This window comes from Lampris incognitus, chromosome 3 (assembly GCF_029633865.1).
Source record: "Lampris incognitus isolate fLamInc1 chromosome 3, fLamInc1.hap2, whole genome shotgun sequence".
Lineage (NCBI taxonomy): Eukaryota > Metazoa > Chordata > Actinopteri > Lampriformes > Lampridae > Lampris > Lampris incognitus.
The window spans coordinates 77,277,944-77,299,707 of NC_079213.1; positions in this window are offsets into that span (position 1 = coordinate 77,277,944).

The following is a 21,764-nucleotide window of genomic DNA, read 5'->3' on the forward strand; positions in this document are numbered from 1 at the left end:
TGTTGTAATGGTGGAAGGAATAAATGGTGCACGTTGTGTAGCCGAAAGAGAAAATTGTCACGACTCCTGCTTGAGCTCCTCTACATTATTGTCTCTTCCATAAAAAGCAGTGGGAAATGACAACATGTATATTTGAAGCTGGATTCCTAAACAAAGCAATCTACCTATGAAAACTAAGACCTATGGGCCATTCCTGTGGCTCAAAGACTGGGTCTGTGCAATCTCCAAGGGTGGGAGCCAATCTACTCATGTATTTTCACAATGTGTGTCTGGTGTGTGTCTGTGTGGGAGTCTATAAACGGCCAAACTAAAGCACTTGGGGCCTTGATTCTTTTTGAAGGTTATTGGGGATGATCAGGGGCACCTATAAAAAATAGCGGAACATTAAAATTATGCATAATATGCGGAATATGCATAAAATATGTGGAATCCCTTCAGAATCCTGAGCAGTTCAACAAGATGGTGGGCTCTGGCTACGTCACGCCTCGGCTCTTTCCGCCGTCCGCACAAACCTCGCATTCTTAACGGGTTGCTGGATGGCGGTCGGAGACAGCGAGCAGCGTTGGAAATACAAAGCGTCCGTGAAATAAGCCACAACGTCAGAGTCGCATTTGCATGGGTCGAGCACGGGCGTATATGGCGGCTGTCACGTGAAGTGAACTCAATAAAGTTTTATGTTTTTGAATGTGAATCAGCGCGTGCGGGCGGTTCGGGTTTTGGCGGGTCTGACGAACAATAAAGTTGGCCGCTGTTGCGCGCGTGGAAGTGTCCGAGTGTCTTATCTGATGAATCACATTTAAAGGCCCAAACATATAGTCCATGGGCCAGAGCCCAAATTTCCTATTTCGGTACACTCAAGGTGGCAAAACTTATTTATAATTTTTGAAAGGATCCGTGTCTGTAGATGATATTTGGTATGATAACCATTCCTGAGTGGCAGCTGTATCACAGTTATCAGCTCATGAAGTTAACCACCCCCTAAAGTAAATTGCATTTTAGACGCTGGTGCATATCCTGGTTTAGCCTCATGGTCAGGACATTTTTCAATGTTCTATAATATTGTCTTTGGTATCATTTTAAAGGGGACCTTCTTAGCTTTCATTCAAGCCCTGTTGTGGATATTTCTCACAAATATAGAGGTCACTTGAGCTCTTCAACCCGTCAATAACACACATCTTTCTGCAATTTTCGCCTAAACTATATACTTTCTTTTAGCCCTGTGGCATCTAGGAATATCAGGGACACAAAACACAAAAACTGGAATACTCACAGGACTGTAAAGATTCAGGAAATGTATAATATACCCATACTATTTCATTGTGTGAGGTGATTGTGAACCTTAAATTAGAAGGGCATTATTACTAAGAAACTAACTAGACCAAAGCCAGTTAGTCCATGGGTCAGACCAGATATCGATATCACCCAAGGTGACACAACTTCACTGGTGCCATTGTATTTGGTACACTAACAGAAGTAAAATAATACATGATAACCTTTCCAAATGAGCAGCTATTTCATTTTTCTTTCAGGAAACCTGTTTCTGTGCCTCTCACGATTGTGTATTTGCCCAGATTTTTACAAATATAGCATTTCAACACCCCTGGTACTGATTAGCCTAGCTTAAACTCTGGGACAGTTCTTAGTTGGCCAACAACCAAGGATAACCAGTACTGTGTACTTCCATTCATTGTGCTAAGCTAGGCTAACGTGCAGCCAGATAGCTTTCTACTAAACACATATAGAGGAAACTGGTATCTATCTTCTTGTCTCACTCTGGAGAAGATTGTAAGCTAATTTCCCATAATGTTAGCATGTTCTTTTAATGTATATGTTAATATGATTAGTTAAAGTGGCTACGAGGAACTTTCATCTTGTGTTGATTTTAGCGGCCTCATGTGGACAAAATACAGCTGTTGCATAGCAACTAGGTAATGTATCTATTTGTGGCTATGTAAGATAAATAATGGTAATATGACGCTGGTGAAGCAAAGTAAACTTTGTTTTAGTAGTGTTCATACACCTAAGTTACATGTATTTGTTTGTATGTGGCAGGTGAAAACTGACTGAATATGGCCACTGGTGAACAAGCAAGTTTTTACCCAGTACCAAAGCGCCCACGGGTGGAGTGCATTATCCACTGTTCTGATGATACAGATAAGCTGGTTTCACTACAAAGTGTCGACTCATGGAGAACTCTGCTCAGGGCAGCTCAGATACGAAATCATGCACCAGTTTTGAAACTGGCAAAAGACATTCCTGAGGGACAGATTCCAGCAATCTACTACCACAGAAAGTGTCGCAGTATCTTCACTATGAAGCAAATTCTTGATGGCCTCCTTGCAAAAGAAAAGAAAAGTTGTGTCTCTGCTGAAGAGAAACAATCTAAGAGAGTAGCTCGACATGCTCCAAGTACATCTAGGACTTATGATGCAGAGTGCATATTTTGTCAGAAAAACAGCAAATATTCCAAGAGACAGAATACGAGAGAAGTACTGGTGCAGTGTCGAGAACTGCGAGCTGATGCAAAGATCAGGAGTGCAGCCACAAAGAAAAGGGACAGCAGAATCCTTGCCATTGTGAGTAGAGACCTTGTAGCAGCTGAAGGGCACTACCACAGGTCATGCTATAGACTTTACACCAAAGAAGAGGTTTCCAAAGGAGAGGTTGCCAGCAATGAAGATGATGATGCTGCAGCCCAGTATGAAGCTGCTGCGAATAAGGCATACAATGAGCTATTCCTCTTCATCAGGATGGAGCTTTTTGGCAATCCTCAAGTGATGACAATGACTGATCTCTCTTCTAGACTGGTAGCTTCAATGAACTCCCAAGGCATTGCCCAAGTCAAGGAATCAACCAAGAAGCACATAAGGCGAAACCTGGAGAGTGAGTTTGCTGGAGCCTTGCAGATATTCCCTGATGAGAAAGGAAAATTCCTCCTCTATCCCGATAACTTGTCCATGAGGGAACTTGCCAAAGAAAATCAGTCTCTCAAAAGGGAGCTGCAGACCCTGAAAAGTGTCAGTGCACAAGATGTTATAGCCAAAGCAGCCATCAAATTGAGAGCAGACATTAAAAGTCAAGATGTTCCTCAAACCTGGCCGCCTGAAGTCAAACCAGAAGCAGAATGTCCTACCATTCCAGAGTCGCTCATTATCTTCCTGTACTCTCTACTCACAGGCTCAAATGATCCTGATCATGCATCCCAGAGAGTGCAGTGCCTTCTGCAGTCATTTGGCCATGACATAGTATATGCAGTGACATGTGGAAATACCAAGCCTTCCAAGCACATTGTTCTGCCATTCAGTGTCAAATCGTTGACAGGAAATGTAGAGTTGATAAACATCCTCAACCGACTTGGTCACAGTGTGTCCTATTCACAGATGGAAGAGATCAACACTGCCCTGTGTCTCCAGAAACTCTCATCATCAGGGAGTGGCATTGGCCTTCCAGCTAACATCCATCCTGGCATATTCACAACTTTAGCCTGGGACAATATCGACCGTCTTGAAGAAACTGTCAGTGGTGAGGGAACATCTCACAGAGTCAATGGGATTGCTGTGCAAGCAAAGCCAGTCAACCCACTTCCTGTCCAACCCATGCCCACTGTTCCCAAAACAAAGAAGAGAAGCATTGATGGACCCCCACCAATGTTACCAACTTACAATGCTGGACAACGGGTAGGGCCACCACAAAGCAAAAAGTCAGATGCCGATACTGCAGCCAATACTAAGCTTGCCAGAGAGAAAAACCTTCTTTGGGTCCTAGCACGCATGTCACAACAAGAAGAACAGTCAGTCAGCAGCTGGACAGGCTTCAACATCCTGACTCGAGGAGAGATGACGGTCATCCCCGACAATATAGGCTATCTGCCTACCATCAATGCTCCAGCGACACAAATGTCTACTGTCAACGAGGTGCTTAACCAGTCACTGAGCATCATGCAGTGCTTAGGCCTGAGGAAGATTGTCTGTGTCTTTGACCAAGCCCTGTATGCGAAGGCTGTCGAGATCACATGGAAACACCATGACAAGTTCCATGATATCATCGTTAGGCTTGGGGTATTCCACACCATCTGCACACTGCTGGCAATAATAGGAAAGCGTTTCCAAGATGCTGGACTCAAAGACCTCTGCATTGAGTCTGGCATGATTGCAGAAGGCTCAATTGCTGGTGTTATGGATGGCCGCAAGTACAACAGGGCAGTGCGACTACACAAGCTCCTGTATGAGGCTCTCATGCGACTGACCTTGAATGGTTTCCTGTCCTGGTTGGAAGAAACTCACAGGAATGACATGGTTCACCTGAATGAGACACTGAAGACCATTGACAGCCTTGGGAAAGAAGTCTCACAACATGCTTTGAAGGAGGTCCTCGAGAACAGCTCTTGTACACGCATCATGGATCTATTTGAAGTCTACCGTGAGTTCCTTAGAGGTGGAAACGGCAGCCTCTCGAACTTCTGGATGTCCTATTTGGACATGGTTGAAATCTTGTTGGGGCTCATCCGAGCATCCAGAGAGGGAGACTGGATGCTACACTTGGCTAGCATTCGAGCAATGATCCCATGGTGCTTTGCTTATGACAGGATGAATTATGCAAGCTACCTCCCCTACTACTACGCCCAGATGTCTGAGCTGCCCATCACACACCCAGATGTGTACACAGAATTCATGGAAGGAGGCTTCTCAGTCCAACTGGGCTCCACCAATCCCTTTGGCCGAATCCCTGTTGACCAAGCTATAGAAGAAACGGTGAACAAAGACACCCAAACAGCTGGAGGGACAAAGGGATTCAGCTTGAAGCCAGGAGCTGTGACCAAATATTATCTCACAGCTGAGTATAGAAGCATGTACCTCAGACAGCTGAGAGACCTGACAGGTCAAGGCAGGTGCAAATGGTCTCATCCAGATCTACAGAGTCCAAGGATCAAGAGAGATGAAGCAGATGTCCAGTCTCTCATGGACCTTATGGAGAATAACTGGCTCAATCCTATGTCCCCTGATGAGATTGATTTGGTTAGCCTCTCCACTGGCAACATGGCTCCACCTGATGTGACCATAGATCTCTTGAGAGCTCTTGAGAAAGGAGAAGAGGCCTACCAAGTATTCCAGCAAACAAGGTTAGATGCAGACCCACCACTTGTGAAATTCCACGACAAGATGACCAAGCAAAGTCTGAAAACATTCTCCAATGTCAGCACAAAACAAGCTCATGGAAAGAAAGCACAGGATGTGGTTCTGAAGGCAGATGAAAACCTTTTCAGTCACATGATCCTGGTGGCTGAAAGCAGGAAGGTGAATCTGAAGGATGTCCTTGCCTACCCATTGGGCCCACTACCATGGGCACTGGCAAATGCTGATGGGTCCTTACGAAAAACAAACAAGGCTGCACTTGCCAGAGAGCTTGAAAAGAATGTATCTCCTGCAGAAGACATCCCAATCCCATCTACTTCCATCATTGATGGGATGAGCCTGGTCCAAAAAATGAATGGCAACAACAAAACCTTTGCACAGGTGGCAGAGTCAGCCTTGACCCAGGTCCTCCATGAGGGAGCACAGAGTGGGAGGATTGATGTTGTTTTTGATGTCTATCACCAGACTTCGATCAAAGATGCTGAACGACTGAACCGGGGTGGAGACATCACTCTCCAGTACAAGAATCTTGCAGGGGGACACCACGTCCAGCAGTGGAGAAAATTTCTGTGCAGTTCCTCCAACAAGACCAGTCTCATCAAGTTTCTGGTGGAAGAGTGGAAACTCCCACGATACAGAGCTATGCTGCATGGCAAGGTGTTGTACATGACCTGTGAGGAAACCTGCTACAAGTTGACAGAAGATGGGTGTGAGGAAGCAGCAGAACTGCACTCCACACATGAAGAAGCTGACACCCGTCTGCTCCTGCATGCATTGCATGCAGCAAATGCGGGCTCAAAGTCAGTTATCATCACAGCTGAGGACACTGATGTCATGGTGCTTTGTCTTGGCTTCCAGAAGGACATCACCTGTCCCATCTACCAGAAGTGTGGGACTCAGAACCGCACACGGTTTGTCGACATCACCAAACTGGCAAGTTCACTTGGAGACAGCATCTGTGACAGCCTAATTGGCTTACATGCCTTCACAGGCTGCGACACTGTCAGTGCATTCGCTGGTCGAGGGAAGCTGAATGCCCTGAAGATAGTGAGAAAGCACACTTCCTGCCAAGAGACTTTTAGTCAACTGGGACAGACATGGAATGTGAGTGATGAGCTGTTCCAGAAAATTGAGCAGTTCACCTGTCGGATGTATGTTGCTAATAGCAGCACTGCTGAGGTGAACAAACTGCGTTACCAGCTCTTCTGCACCAAAAGGGGAGAGGTTGAGTCCAGCCAGCTGCCACCATGTAGAGACTGTCTCTTTATGCATGTTCAACGAGCCAACTATCAGGCAGCAATATGGAAGTGCTGTCTGCAGGCTAACCCTGTGGTGCCAAGCCCTACTGAGTATGGATGGACAGACGATGAAGGCAAGCTGGCCATTTACTGGATGCGCTCCCCACCTGCACCAGATGTGGTCTTGGAAATGCTAACATGCAAGTGTGTGCATTCATGCAAAATGCCAAGCTGCATGTGCCTGTCAAATGGACTTCCATGCACAGACATGTGCAGGTTACAGACCTGCAGTAACCAAAAACAGCAGGATGGTCCGGAACTGGACTTTGAACTTGGGGAGTCAGATGATGAGAGAAACGAGCAGTTTGATGAATGACAGTGTGATGATTCTGATGGTATTACTGTGGTAGTAGTCTATTGATGCACAGGATGTTGATTCTGGACTTGGTTACCCAGAGCTTGATAACAATAATGTAACCATATTCACATATACCCATTACCCTACCCATTACCATTACATATACCCACTAATGATATGGGATTACATGTATCATTGACTAAGTATATGTAAATGTCAATGTTGTTTAAAATATTAAAATAGTTCATTACCTCACTATGGTATTCCTTTTTATCATGTATTTTGATTGTGTATTTAAACAAATGTATAGAGACCAGTTTGTGACCTAACTGGCTTTGGTCTAGTTCTCATTTAAGGCTCACCATCACCTCACACAATGAAATAGTATGGGTATTGTAATGATCTGTGCCCTCTGGCTATGTTAACTTATAACATTAATAAAGCAAGGACGACTTCTCTCGTGCTGGGTGTTTATTCACCGGCCGGATTCCCTGACATTGTTACGTACATCACGTGACTTTGTTGTGGCGCTACGGAAAGCCGTAAGGGACATTAGCAAATCAAATATTACTAGCAAATATTACATCTCCCTTTTTCTGAAAAGTGCTGCTTTCTCTGCAGAGATACAGACCACGTTGAGCACGTTTATAAGCGAATACAATCTTAATGAGAAAGAATATGAAAGTGGAACTCTTATATAACTGGACTGCAACAAAGTAGTGTAAAACATTTCCTTCACTGTCTAAATGTGACACCCTAATAACATTTCATCTTTTTTTTTCATTTCATTACTGGTAACTGCAAACAGCAGGTAGGTACACAAGGTAAGTGAATGCTGTAAATATTTCTTTTCAAAACATAGCAGGTATAGTACAGATTGGTGTAAAATTCTCTCTTTTTTAACATTCATAAGTCAAGGATTTGTCTTGGTTTGATCGTGCGACCTGACCTCGTGGTGTAACCAGGCTGTGTGTCTGGTTGTCGCCGATTGTTCGTGTCTGGAGGTTCAGCATGCTCTTGCTGATGGGCTTGTGTGTTGTTAGCGCTGGTAACAGTCTGCTGTGAAGTGTGTGTGTGTGTAGTGTGAGTGTTCACTCTGCTTTGTCGCAGGTGTTGACGGTTGCGTTGGTAGATCTGACCTTCTTTGGTTTGGATGTGGTAGCTCCTGTCTGTGTTCGCTGGTCTTTCCACAGTTGCAGGTCTCCAGGATCCATCCTCCTGCCGGAAGCGGATTGGTGTGCCTGCGGGCAGGTGGGGCAGAGGTTTGGCTGTTCGGTTGTAGTATGCCTGCTGGCGCTGTTGACATACCTCTCTCCTTTTGTGAACATCCTCCTGACTGGCGATCTGTGGCTGCAGGTGTTTTGCTGTTGATGGGAGAATGGACCGCAGCCTCCGACTCATCAGTAGCTGTGCCGGTGATTTCAGGTTGTCCACCGGTGTGTTGCGATACTCCAGTAAGCTCATGTAGGGGTCTTTGTTCTCAGCTTTGGCTTTGTCCAGGATGCGTTTGGCCGTCTGGACAGTCTTCTCGGAGAGGCCGTTGCTCTGTGGGTAGTGGGGGCTTGTGGTGGTGTGTGAGAAACCCCATGTCTGTGAGAACTTGCAGAACTCACCAGAGCTGTAGCACGAACCGTTGTCGCTGATGATAGTCTCGGGGATTCCGTGTCGAGCCATTGCTGCTTTCAGCTTCATGATGACGGCAGATGAGGTGCAGCTGTAGAATCTCTCTAGCTCGAAGAATCTGGAGTAGTAGTCCACAGTGACTATGAAGTCCTGTGAGTTCCATGTGAATAGGTCTGTGCCTATCACTTGCCACGGCCCCTCGGGTATGGCGTGTGACCTCATTGGTTCCTTTGCATTTGCGCTGCGCCGTTCTTGGCATATGCTGCAGTCTGCTACCGCATCCTCGATCTGTTTCCCCATGCCAGGCCAGAACAGTAAGTCTCTTGCTCGGCATTTGCTTTTTTCCACGCCAAGGTGGCTGGCATGGATGCGCTGTATCATGTCCTTGCGAAGCTTTTGGGGGACAATGATTCTCTCACCTTTGAACAGGATACCGTCCATTTCTGAGATTTCTGCTCTGTGGTTCCAGTATTCCTGGATGCTGGGCGGGCAATTTTTCTTTGTGTCTGGCCAGCCAGTGAGTGTGGCTCGTCTGAGTGCGGTGAGCTGTGGATCTTGCGCTGTTTCCTGCTTGATTTCTGTGAGTCTTGTGTCGCTCACAGGGATGTTGCTGAGGACTGTGTGCACTTGGGCCTCCATCCCTTCCTGTAGGTCACTGTCGTGGTGTTCTATTGACTTGCGTGACAGTGTGTCGGCCACCGGTATGTCCTTACCGGGGCGGTGGATGATTTGGATGTCGTATTTTTGGAGCGCTAGGATCATCCGTTGCAGCCGGGGTGGTGCTGCTGCCAGTGGCTTTTTTAGTATTGCCTCCAGAGGCTTGTGGTCTGACTCCACAATCACTTTTCGTCCGTACATGTACTCGTGGAACCTCTTGCAGCCGAAGACCACAGCGTAGAGCTCCTTCTCTATCTGTGCGTAGTTTTCTTCAGTGCTGTTGAGTGAATTGGACGCATAGGCAATTGGTTTGCCATCTTGGAGCATGACAGCCCCAAGGCCACTTTTGGATGCATCCACTTGGAGTCGCAGCTCTTTCTGGGGGTCGAAATATGAGAGTACTGGACCTGGGTGCTGTGTAATGAGATTCTTCATCTCCTGGAATGCCTTGTCATGGACTGCATCCCACACAAACTCACTGTCCTGTTTCAGAAGCTGTCTGAGGGGTGAGTTTATCTGTGAGAGGTGTGGAGCGAATCTGGCGAGGTAGTTGATCATGCCGAGGACTGTCTCCAGCTCTGCTTTGTTCTGTGGGGGTTGCATGTCCTTGACCGCCTTCACCTTGTGTGGGTCTGGTTTGATGCCTTCGTGTGAGAGCGTGTGGCCGAAGTAGCTTACCTCGGACACGCATATGTGACACTTGTCGGGGTTGAGCCTCACCCCTCGCTCCCTTGTGCGCTTCAGCATCGCTCTGAGACGCTGGTCATGTTCCTCTTTAGTCTTGCCGAACACTAGTATGTCATCCACTATGGCCGTCACACCGTCCAATCCTTCATATGTTTCATCCACGCGTCTCTGGAACTCGTCTTGAGCGGACACGATTCCGAATGGCAGTCTGAGGAAACGATACCTGCCAAACACTGTGTTAAATGTCGTCAACATTGAGGATTCAGTGCTCAGTTTGATGGCCCAATAGCCTGACCGCGCGTCTAACACGCTAAAGTACGCAGCTCCAGCGAGCTTTGTGGTGGCGTCCTCCAGCGTGGGGAGGGGGTAGTGAGGTCGTTGTATCAATTTGTTAAGAGCTCTGGGGTCTAAACACACTCTAAGTTTGCCTGTCTTTGGCTTCTCAACAATGACGAGTGCGTTCACCCATTCTGTGGGTTCTGTTACCTTACAGATTATGCCGCCTTTCTCCATGCTGTCAAGCTCGTCCCTCAGTTTGCTGCGTAGGGCGATGGGGATTCTGCGTGGCGGGCAGACGACCGGCGTTGCATCTGGTGTGACGCGGAAGGTGCACTCGCCTGGGAACTCTCCTATTCCCTGGAAAACATCTGCATACTCATCCATTATGCTCTGTGATGTGACATTGTTTTCCTCGCTCACAGCCATCACTACTTTTACCAAGTTTAGGTCACGGCATGTTTTCATTGCCATGACTGGTGGGGCGTTTGTGTCAATGACGTAAAAGTCCAGCATCATTGCATTGTCTCTGTACTTACATTTGAGTTTGCATGTACCTTTCACGCTCAGCGCGCCTCCTCCATATTCAGTGAGTCTGTGTATTGCTGGTTTCAGTGTAACATTTTTGAACAGCGCCTGAAACAGGTTGGTGGGAATAGTATTGGCCTGTGCCCCAGTGTCTAGTTTAAACTTTACCTTCTGTGGAGGTGTGCCAATTCCAACCTCTACGTAAGCCTGCTCGTTGCTTTTTCCGTTGTTCTCTATTGAGATGCAGTCTATGTACAGCTCTGTCTGTTCTCCCACAGCGGTGCTCTCCACTGTAATGTTGTCGAAGTACAGTTCTTCCTGCTCTCTGTCAGTGGTGTACTCTTCTGGGTTCTCTCCGACGGCATGTACTGTGCCGCGGTAGTACTTTGTCTGTCCCTGGGATCTAGACTTGCATACTTTAGCAAAATGATTGAGCTTGTTGCATTTAATGCATTGTTTACCCTTAGCTGGGCAAGTGGCTTTAGCGCCGTGTAGCCCTCCACAATAGCTACACGCCCTGGCGGCGGTGCTAACGTTACTCTCCCTTTGTCTGAAGTTAGCGTTAGCTGCTTTGGGTGCGTTCGGTTTGTAAGTCTTTCTGCCTATTGCGTGCACCGTTTCCTGTGTGCTGCCCTGGCCAATAAACTTTAGCTGTTGCTTTGCTAGCTCGTGTGAGCGGGCTACATCTATGGCTTTTTCTAGCGTTAGCTCAGCTCCCTGGCTAAGTAGCTTTTCTCTCACTCTGGGTGAGTTGGTGGCAAACACGATGCGGTCCCTGACCATCTCGTCGGCATTTGGGTAGCCACAGTCTTTGACTAGGAGCTTTAGCTCAGTTACAAATTGTTCGAAGGATTCACTCTCTCCCTGCATCTTTTCATGAAATTTATATCTGGCATAAATCGGGTTTGCTTTGGGGGTGATGTACTCAGTGTACTTATCGTAGTACGTTTCTAGCTTCTTGGCTTGTTCTCCGCTGAGTGTCCAAGTGTTGTGCACATCGCGTCCTTTTTCCCCTATCCAGAGCAGGAGGTAGCTGCATTTCTCCTCTTCGTTCTTCCCGCGCAGGGGGCCCTTGAACATTAGCTCCGTTGTTTGTCGAAATCGTCTCCATGCTTCAGGTAAGTTCGCCGATTCCCAGTCCATCCTTGGAGCTGGAACGCCGTACGAATCCATATTGGGTATTTAAACTCCGCTACTCTGACACCATGTAATGATCTGTGCCCTCTGGCTATGTTAACTTATAACATTAATAAAGCAAGGACGACTTCTCTCGTGCTGGGTGTTTATTCACCGACCGGATTCCCTGACGTTGTTACGTACATCACGTGACTTTGTTGTGGCGCTACGGAAAGCCGTAAGGGACATTAGCAAATCAAATATTACTAGCAAATATTACAGGTATATTATACATTTCCTGAATCTTTACAGTCCTGTGAGTATTCCAGTTTTTGTGTTTTGTGTCCCTGATATTCCTAGATGCCACAGGGCTAAAAGAAAGTATATAGTTTAGGCGAAAATTGCAGAAAGATGTGTGTTATTGACGGGTTGAAGAGCTCAAGTGACCTCTATATTTGTGAGAAATATCCACAACAGGGCTTGAATGAAAGCTAAGAAGGTCCCCTTTAAAATGATACCAAAGACAATATTATAGAACATTGAAAAATGTCCTGACCATGACGCTAAACCAGGATATGCACCAGCGTCTAAAATGCAATTTACTTTAGGGGGCGGTTAACTTCATGAGCTGATAACTGTGATACAGCTGCCACTCAGGAATGGTTATCATACCAAATTATCATCTACAGACATGGATCCTTTCAAAAATTATAAGTAAGTTTTGCCACCTTGAGTGTACCGAAATATCGTCTGGCCCATGGACTAATACTCGGGCGGAACGTACGCGGAGCGGACTCCACGAGGAATGTCCGCACTCATTTGGGCTTCCATAGTCGAGCGCACTTCCGCGTTGTAGTTTCCTGTAAAACCGTCCGTGAAACACTAAATTACCCACAATGCTTGCGTGTTGTTTACACTCTTCTGTCATGGCGTCCGACACTGACGACGAGGAAGACATGCTCTTGCCTGCTGGCTCTACAAGAAAATAAACTGAAGAAACGGTGGTATGTATCCTCTCTGTGACGTGTCGTACAGGTGTGGGTACTTTCGCACCTTCTACTCATATATTTTCGGAATGTGTGTGTGTGTGGTGTTAGTGTGTGTGTGTGTGTGTGTGTGTGTGTTAGTGTAGATAGCGGGACCGAAAACTAAAGCATTTATGATCCTAATTCTTTTTGGAGGTGGTAGGTATTGTCTCAGAGAGTAAGGGAAAAATCCCAGAAAATTAAAATTATGCATAATTATGCATAATTATGCAAAATATGCATTTCTAAAAATGGCTGAAAACCACTTTTCTCTGCATTTCAGGTGATTCTGAGCATATTGGGGGGAGGGAGTTGGAGTGGGAGGGGTTAGCTGGCAGGATGAAGAGGAGGGAGATTTAGACGGGTGGATAGCTAATAAACGTCATGATCACCGCTTACTAGTCTCATTTGTAAACTAGCAAAGGAGTTAAAAGCAACAGTACCAGCATGAAGTGAAATAACAGCCCATAGACAAGAAGTGGGTGAATATTCATTAATATTCAAACCTCCACATAAACTATGAAACAGATGATAAGTAAAGCAGTCATTTGCAGATACCTGTTTTTTGGGGTTGTTTTTTTTTATGCCACAATAACTTGACAAATAGTTGAAAATTTAAACATTCATGGTTCACTTTAGGCCACATAGCCCTGAATGCAGGCGATTACGGACTATAAATCTAAACCCAGTGTGGCAATCAACACCTCTGTCTCGCTCCCGAATGAGTTTAACAACTTTTATGCCCGCTTTGAAGCTCACAACTTGGACCCATCGACAGCAGCACAGTTCCCACCCAATGAAGCTGATTTACAGTTGACAGACTGATGTGAGTAAACATTTTAAAAAGGGTTAAGGCTCGTAAAGATGCTGGCCCAGACGGCATCCCTTCCCATGTCCTCATGGCATGTTACACTCAGCTATCTCAGGTTTTTACTGACATTTTTAACTGTCCCTGTCATTATGTGGTTCCACTGTGTTTTAAGAAAACCACCATTGTGCCTGTACCTAAGAAAACACCTGTCTCTTGCCTTAATGATTATCGATCTGTTGCCTTGACCTCTGTTATTATGAAGAGCCCGGAAAGATTGGTTATATCATATATAAAATGTAACATTCCTGTTAATTACCCTTGACCCATTAGTTTGCCTACTGTTCCAACAGATCTGTAGATGATGCTCATCTGACTTGCTCTACGTACTGCTTTAGTACACCTTGAAAAGAAAAAAACCTATGTCAGAATGTTGTTTATTAATTATAGCTCTGCCTTAACACAATTGTACCATCCAAACTGGTGCTGAAACTCAAGAGGTCTTGGTCTGAGCCACTCTATCTTTAATTGGCTATTTAATTTCCTGACAGGCAGGCTCCAGACTGTGAGAATAGGTCAAACAGACTTATCCACATTAGTTCTTAGGACCGGTGTACCTCAGGGCTGCTGTCTCAGGCCCCTGTTGTACAGCCTGTTTACACACGACTGTGTTGCCAAATGACAAAAACAGCATCATTAAATTTGCAGATGACACCACAGTGATTAGACTAATAAGCGACAGTGATGAGAGGGCTTATAGGAGGGAAGTGGAAGATTTAACTATAGGTTCCCACAATAACAACATCTAAATGTCGATAAGAAAATAAATCATTGTTGACCTGAGAGAGATCACAGAAATTCACATTCCTATTTCCATCAATGGGTCATCTGTTGAAATTGTGCACAGCCTCAGATTTCTCTGTTTACATATCACAGACACCCTCACATGGTCTCTCAACACCAATTGCATCATGAAGAAAGCACAGCAGAGATTGTATTTTCTGAGGCGTGTCAAGAAATTAGGTATGAGTACCAAAACTCTAGTGAACTTTATTGCAGTACCATCAAGTGTGTCTTGACAGGCTGTATCACAGTGTGGTTTGGCAACCTGACTGCTCTGGACTGCAGACTGCTTCAAAGGACTGTAAAGACAGCAGCAAAAATCATTGGAATGGAACTACCACAACTTCATATTTATACTACTCATTGCAAAAGGAAATCCCATAACATCATTAAGGACACCAACCACCCTGCTCATGTTCTGTTCTCACTCTTTCCATCTAAAAAAAATGTTACCGGGGCATCAACTCACACACCACCCATCTCAGTAATAGTTTCTTTCCACAGGCAGTGAGGTTGCTGAATAGCTGAAGCACCCATATGTGCCTTACATTGTTGCATTATTGTGTAATGTATACTACCGTTCAAAAGTTTGGGATCACCCAAACAATTTTGTGTTTTCCATGAAAAGTCACACTTATTCACCACCATATGTTGTGAAATGAATAGAAAATAGAGTCAAGACATTGACAAGGTTAGAAATAATGATTTGTATTTGAAATAAGATTTTTTTTACATCAAACTTTGCTTTCGTCAAAGAATCCTCCATTTGCAGCAATTACAGCATTGCAGACCTTTGGCATTCTAGCTGTTAATTTGTTGAGGTAATCTGGAGAAATTGCACCCCACGCATCCAGAAGCAGCTCCCACAAGTTGGATTGGTTGGATGGGCACTTCTTTGAGCAGATTGAGTTTCTGGAGCATCACATTTGTGGGGTCAATTAAACGCTCAAAATGGCCAGAAAAAGAGAACTTTCATCTGAAACTCGACAGTCTATTCTTGTTCTTAGAAATGAAGGCTATTCCATGCGAGAAATTGCTAAGAAATTGAAGATTTCCTACACCGGTGTGTACTACTCCCTTCAGAGGACAGTACAAACAGGCTCTAACAGGTACTATTTAATGAAGATGCCAGTTGGGGACCTGTGAGGCGTCTGTTTCTCAAACTAGAGACTCTAATGTACTTATCTTCTTGCTCAGTTGTGCAACGCGGCCTCCCACTTCTTTTTCTACTCTGGTTAGAGCCTGTTTGTGCTGTCCTCTGAAGGGAGTAGTACACACCGGTGTAGGAAATCTTCAATTTCTTAGCAATTTCTCGCATGGAATAGCCTTCATTTCTAAGAACAAGAATAGACTGTCGAGTTTCAGATGAAAGTTCTCTTTTTCTGGCCATTTTGAGCGTTTAATTGACCCCACAAATGTGATGCTCCAGAAACTCAATCTGCTCAAAGAAGTGCCCATCCAACCAATCCAACTTGTGGGAGCTGCTTCTGGAAGCGTGGGGTGCAATTTCTCCAGATTACCTCAACAAATTAACAGCTAGAATGCCAAAGGTCTGCAATGCTGTAATTGCTGCAAATGGAGGATTCTTTAACGAAAGCAAAGTTTGATGTAAAAAAAATCTTATTTCAAATAAAAATCATTATTTCTAACCTTGTCAATGTCTTGACTCTATTTTCTATTCATTTCACAACATATGGTGGTGAATAAGTGTGACTTTTCATGGAAAACACGAAATTGTTTGGGTGATCCCAAACTTTTGAACGGTAGTGTATATTGTGTATATAAAGAATGAATTCACTGTGTACACAGTCTATGGGTTTTGTTTTTTGGGATGGTGTGTCCTTGTATTTTTATTTTTTATTTTTGTCCTTGCATCACTTGTGTCAAGGCAGAGAGAGCCAGATCACAAGAATTTTAATTGCATTTTAAATGCATATAAAAATAAACTTGAACTTTAACCTGAATTGCATTAAGCTGGTATAGATGAAGGATGTATGAATGTTTATTTTTTCACTGACTGTTAGCAACCTGCCAGAAGAGGGTGATATTGCATGATTCTGCAGCCCATGTTTACTTGAGACATTACTACAATTGAAATGACTAACCTACACTCACCGGCCACTTTATTAGGCACACCGGTCCAACTGCTCGGTAACGCAAATTTCTAATCAACCAATCACATGGCAGCAACTCAATGCATTTAAGCATGTAGACATGGTCAAGACGATCTGCTGCAGTTCAAACCGAGCAACAGAATGGGGAAGAAAGTTGATTTAAGTGACTTCGAACGTGGCATGGTTATTGGTGCCAGACAGGCTGGTCTGAGTATTTCAGAAACTGCTGATCTACTGGGATTTTCACGCACAACCATCTCTAGGGTTTACAGAGAATGGTCCGAAAAAGAGAAAATATCCAGTGAGTGGCAGTTCTGTGGGCGAAAATGCCTTGTTGATGCCAGAGGTCAGAGGAGAATGGCCAGACTGGTTCGAGCTGATAGAAAGGCAACAGTAACTCAAATAACCACTCATTACAACCGAGGTATGCAGAAGAGCATCTCTGAACGCACAACACGTCGAACCTTGAGGCAGATGGGCTACAGCAGCAGAAGACCACACCGGGTGCCACTCCTGTCAGCTAAGAACAGGGAACTGAGGCTACAATTCGCACAGGCTCACCAAAATTGGACAATAGAAGATTGGAAAAACGTTGCCTGGTCTGATGAGTCTCGATTTCTGCTGCGACATTCGGATGGTAGGGTCAGAATTTGGCGTCAACAACATGAAAGCATGGATCCATCCTGCCTTGTATCAACGGTTTAGGCTGCTGGTGGTGGTGCAATGGTGTGGGGGATATTTTCTTGGCACACTTTGGGCCCCTTAGTACCAATTGAGCATCGTGTCAACACCACAGCCTACCTGAGTATTGTTGCTGACCATGTCCATCCCTTTATGACCACAGTGTTCCCATCTTCTGATGGCTACTTCCAGCAGGATAACGCGCCATGTCATAAAGCTCGAATAATCTCAGACAGGTTTCTTGAACATGACAATGAGTTCACTGTACTCAAATGGCCTCCACAGTCACCAGATCTCAATCCAGTAGAGCAACTCTGGGATGTAGTGGACCGGGAGATTCGTATCATGGATGTGCAGCTGACAAATCTGCAGCAACTGCGTGATGCTATCATGTCAATATGGACCAAACTCTCTGAGGAATGTTTCCAGTACCTTGTTGAATCTATGCCACGAAGGATTAAGGCAGTTCTGAAGGCAAAAGGGGGTCCAACCCGGTACTCGCAAGGTGTACCTAATAAAGTGGCCAGTGAGTGTATGTGTGTGTGAATGTGTGTGTGTGTGCGCGCACACACTCATGCATACATACAAGTGTGTGTCTATTACCAGCATGTGTTTCTGAGTGGGTGCAGAGAAGCAGATGTTATAAATAGCCGTGGGTGCTTATATTTATATAGCCTATAATTTCTTATATCACAGCCTTTTCTCTCTCTCTTTTATAGTATATTTCTCTCCCAGAGCATATTATATAAAACCCCTTTGGACTCCACTAGAAGACTTTCTGATGGACCTCAGTCAGACCTCACTAGACCTCACTGTGAACCTTGAGTGAAGAGAGAATGTGAGGACTTTCAAGAGGCGTATTCAGGCACCACATTGTTTTTTCACCCAACGTCTCATTATAGAAGATATCAGAACATTTGCAATTCAGTTTTCCATTCACATAACATTTGATTGCAGCCAATTAAAATGTTTGACACTTGGCAGTTATTTCACTAGAAAGGCTCAGAAATTTAAAAAAAAAAAGTCAAAAAATACTGAGAAAGGAGTGATTCTTTTGCCTGGAGACTGAACTTTTTCAAACCTCAGTTGTCTGCAATGATCTGCTGGTAGCACAAAACCCAGATACCCTGCATTACTATGAAAGCAAATGTATAACTCATTCTATACTTCAGTCTTGTTCAGTCTTGATCTGAAAATGTCAACCCATTAGGAAAGGAGGAGACATTTGGGCAGCATGGTAGCCCAGTGGTTAGCACTGTCACCTCACAGCAAGAAGGTCCTGGGTTTGAAGCCTGGGGTTGTCCAACCTTGGGGGTCATCCCAGGTTGTCATCCCAGGTTCTCCCCATGTCTGCAGTGGGTTTTCTCTGGGTATTCCGGTTTCATCCACCATAAAAAAAACCACAAAAAAAACCATGCATGTTAGGGTTTATACTCCTGTCTGTGCCCTTGATTGAGGCATGGCAAGATGAACTGGAGTTGGTCCTTGGGTGCTGCACAGTGGCTGCCCACTGCTCCTAGCTACACAGCTAGGATGGGTTAAATGCACAGCATAATTCCCCCACGGGGAACAATAAAATATCTCAACCCCTCCCCCCAAAAAGCATACAGTAATCCCACACTTACAGCTATGACACTTGAAGAGAAATTGATATTTTAGGCCACCCTCCCTGTTTTCCTGTTCTGAGTGAGGATGCACAGAAAAATCTTTTAACACCCTGGAAAGTTTATTGGACAAAGAAGGCTTAAATAAATCCTTAGTTCAAAGGCAATGACAGAAACACATCCTTGCACAGTATCACACCGGACCTTGACCTCTAAATATCTAGATCAGGAAATATATTAAAGGATCCAACATGAAATACATATCCTACAGGATCGCCGAAGCTCATCGGCTCTAATTCTGTCCATTGATTTCATGTCACTTTTGGTTCTTTCTTCAACTCCTTGTCAGCGCCTACATTCTTAGAGGGAAAAAAAAGTTTAATCAGCCAAAGCCAAGCCAATATACTGATAAGGATAGACAAGCAGATGAAAGGGTCTGAATTAGAAACCCTCTCACTGACTACAGCGCACCTCAATTCCCCACTGCTCATAATGAATCCAAGGGATTGATATTACCTTTGTCACATGGATAAGGAATGACTTACTAGCCCACAGATCTGCATGCGAGCCAGAAGTAAACCTGCTGAATCTGTTGAAGCTGCACATCAATCTGCTGGGGTGATGTACAGCAGCCTGGGACCAACGTAACGAAGGATCAGACATCTAATCAGTTACTGCAGGTGCCATCCATGACCCGGGCAAATTACCTTTTTAGTGCGGAAGCAGCAGAGTGATGGTAAAGACCCCTCAAGTGTTTAACTACTATGCACAACATTAAATGTGTTGAGTAACCTGATAATTACTAGTTACTAGTAACTAGTAATTATCAGGAATTAACGGACACCCTGCAGCCAATCAGAACTGAGTATTCACCCAGCCCATGTACTTTACAGTGCCTGTACCAAACATGGCACATGAAATCAGTTATGGCCTCGAGGTGGGTTTTGCTGCAAAAGTGCAAAAAGTTCTCGAAGTTGCATCAGACTCTCACATAAACTTCTTTTCTTTTGAAATGCCACATAATACCCAATGAGATATCTTTATCGGATCAAATGATCACATCTTGATTGTCTTTTTAAAGGCATTATATTCTACTGCCAAATGTAATTTCCTGAACAAGTTGGAAGGAGTCAAACACAGAAGAGCCTTTTTACAATACAGGTAAGGATCATAGTGACTTGACTTTGAGTCAACTAGGACTGGAGAAAAGGTGGAGGAGGGTCACTTTGTATCATGCCTCATGCAGCTCATAATAATCATGTAAAAATACAGAAATTAATGTAATAATGATGTAAATGTCATTGTCATGTATCAGGAAAGAACCCAAAAGCAGACAGGACAACCAGGTAAGGGAAGAATCAAGTCTTTATTGAAGTAACCGATCTCAGGGGTAGAGCAGGAGTTGGCTCAGTGGCAGGTAGGCAGGCAGGCAGAAGTCCATGAAAGGCGACGTTCCAGCGAAGACTGGTCCACAGTGGAGGCTTTTTAAGGGTGATGATCGCTTTGATGTCAAGGGAGAGCGGCTGACTGCTTTGATGGCCAGCTGGTGTACCGGGGTGAAGGGGGGGGGTCAGCAGGTGTCAAGGGCGATCGCTTTGATGTCAAGGGCGAGAGGCTGATTGCTTTGAAGTCAAGGGAGAGAGGGCGTGACCAGCTGGTGTACCGGGGTGAAAAGGGGGGAGGGGGTCAGCTGGTGTCAGGGGCGATCGCTTTGATGTCAAGGGCGAGAGGCTGTGACGGGGGGGGGGGTCAGCAGGTGTCAGGGGCGATCGCTTTGATGTCAAGGGCGAGAGGCTGTGACAGGGTTCCCGCAGCATCTCTGACTACTCAGTTGAGTTCCGTACGCTATCAGCGGAGAGCGGATGGAACAACGAGTCCCTCCAGGTTGGCTTTTCCATCGGGCTAAGCGAATCCATAAAGGACGAATTGGTTTCCTACCCCGAGCCTGGAGGGTTGGAGGAATTGGTTACCCTGGCCATTCGTGTGGACAACCGTCTCCGGGAGCGGAGGCGAGAGAGGACGCGCCGCTTTCCTGGTCACAACAACTTACCACGGTCCACACCTCCAAACTCTGGGGGTCGAGCTCGCTCGACTGAGGTTGCCATCCTCCGAGAAAGCCCGAGGCGTGACTCTTCCCCAGCTTCGGAGCCGATGCAACTCGGCCGCTTCCGGCTCAACCCGGAGGAGCGTCAACGCCGCATCACCGAGAACAGCTGCTTGTATTGTGGTCAGCCTGGTCACTTTCTCACCTCCTGCCCTCACCGTCCGTCAAGACTAGCAGGCTCACGAGGGAGGGGGAGGATCCTCGTGAGCCCAACTGTCTGCCCTATGTCTCCTCATCCACGTACCCAGTTGCAAGCTACCATCAGTTTTAAAGGTCAGTCCACTAAACTTTTGGCTTTAACTGACTCGGGAGCTGATGAAAGCTTTTTGGATGCAAGTGTTATGAAGCAGTTAGGTCTTGCCACTGTGAGTCTGGACCAGCCTCTTGAAGCTAATGCCCTGGAAGGACGTCTCCTGGCCCGGATAACCTCTAAAACCGAGCCTGTCCGCCTCCTGTTGTCGGGAAACCATGAAGAGGAGTTAAGTTTTTTTGTTATCAATTCTCCATTTGCTCCCATTATACTTGGTCATCCTTGGCTGGTTAAGCATAGTCCCCATATTGATTGGTCATCAGCCAGAATTTCAAGTTGGAGTCCCGTCTGTCATGCCATATGTCTCCAGTCTGCTCTGCCTCAGTCTGTCCCCTGTCGGGTGTCAAGCCCTGGCTCCAGGAATGCCAAGCCCGATGCTCTGTCTCGTGTGCATGGGAAGGAGTCTGAGCCCAAGCTCCAACCTGACACCATCGTTCCCTCTACCTGTGTGGTTGCGGTTGCGGCTGTCACCTGGAACATTGAAAGGGAGGTCATGGCAGCACAACAGACTCAGCCTGACCCAGGTAATGGTCCCCCTGGGCACTTGTTTGTTCCAGACGCTGTTAAATCTAGTGTGTTGCAGTGGGCTCACTCTTCCAAACTTACCTGCCATCCTGGAGTAACCCGTACCCTAGCCTTCCTCTGTAGGTGGTTCTGGTG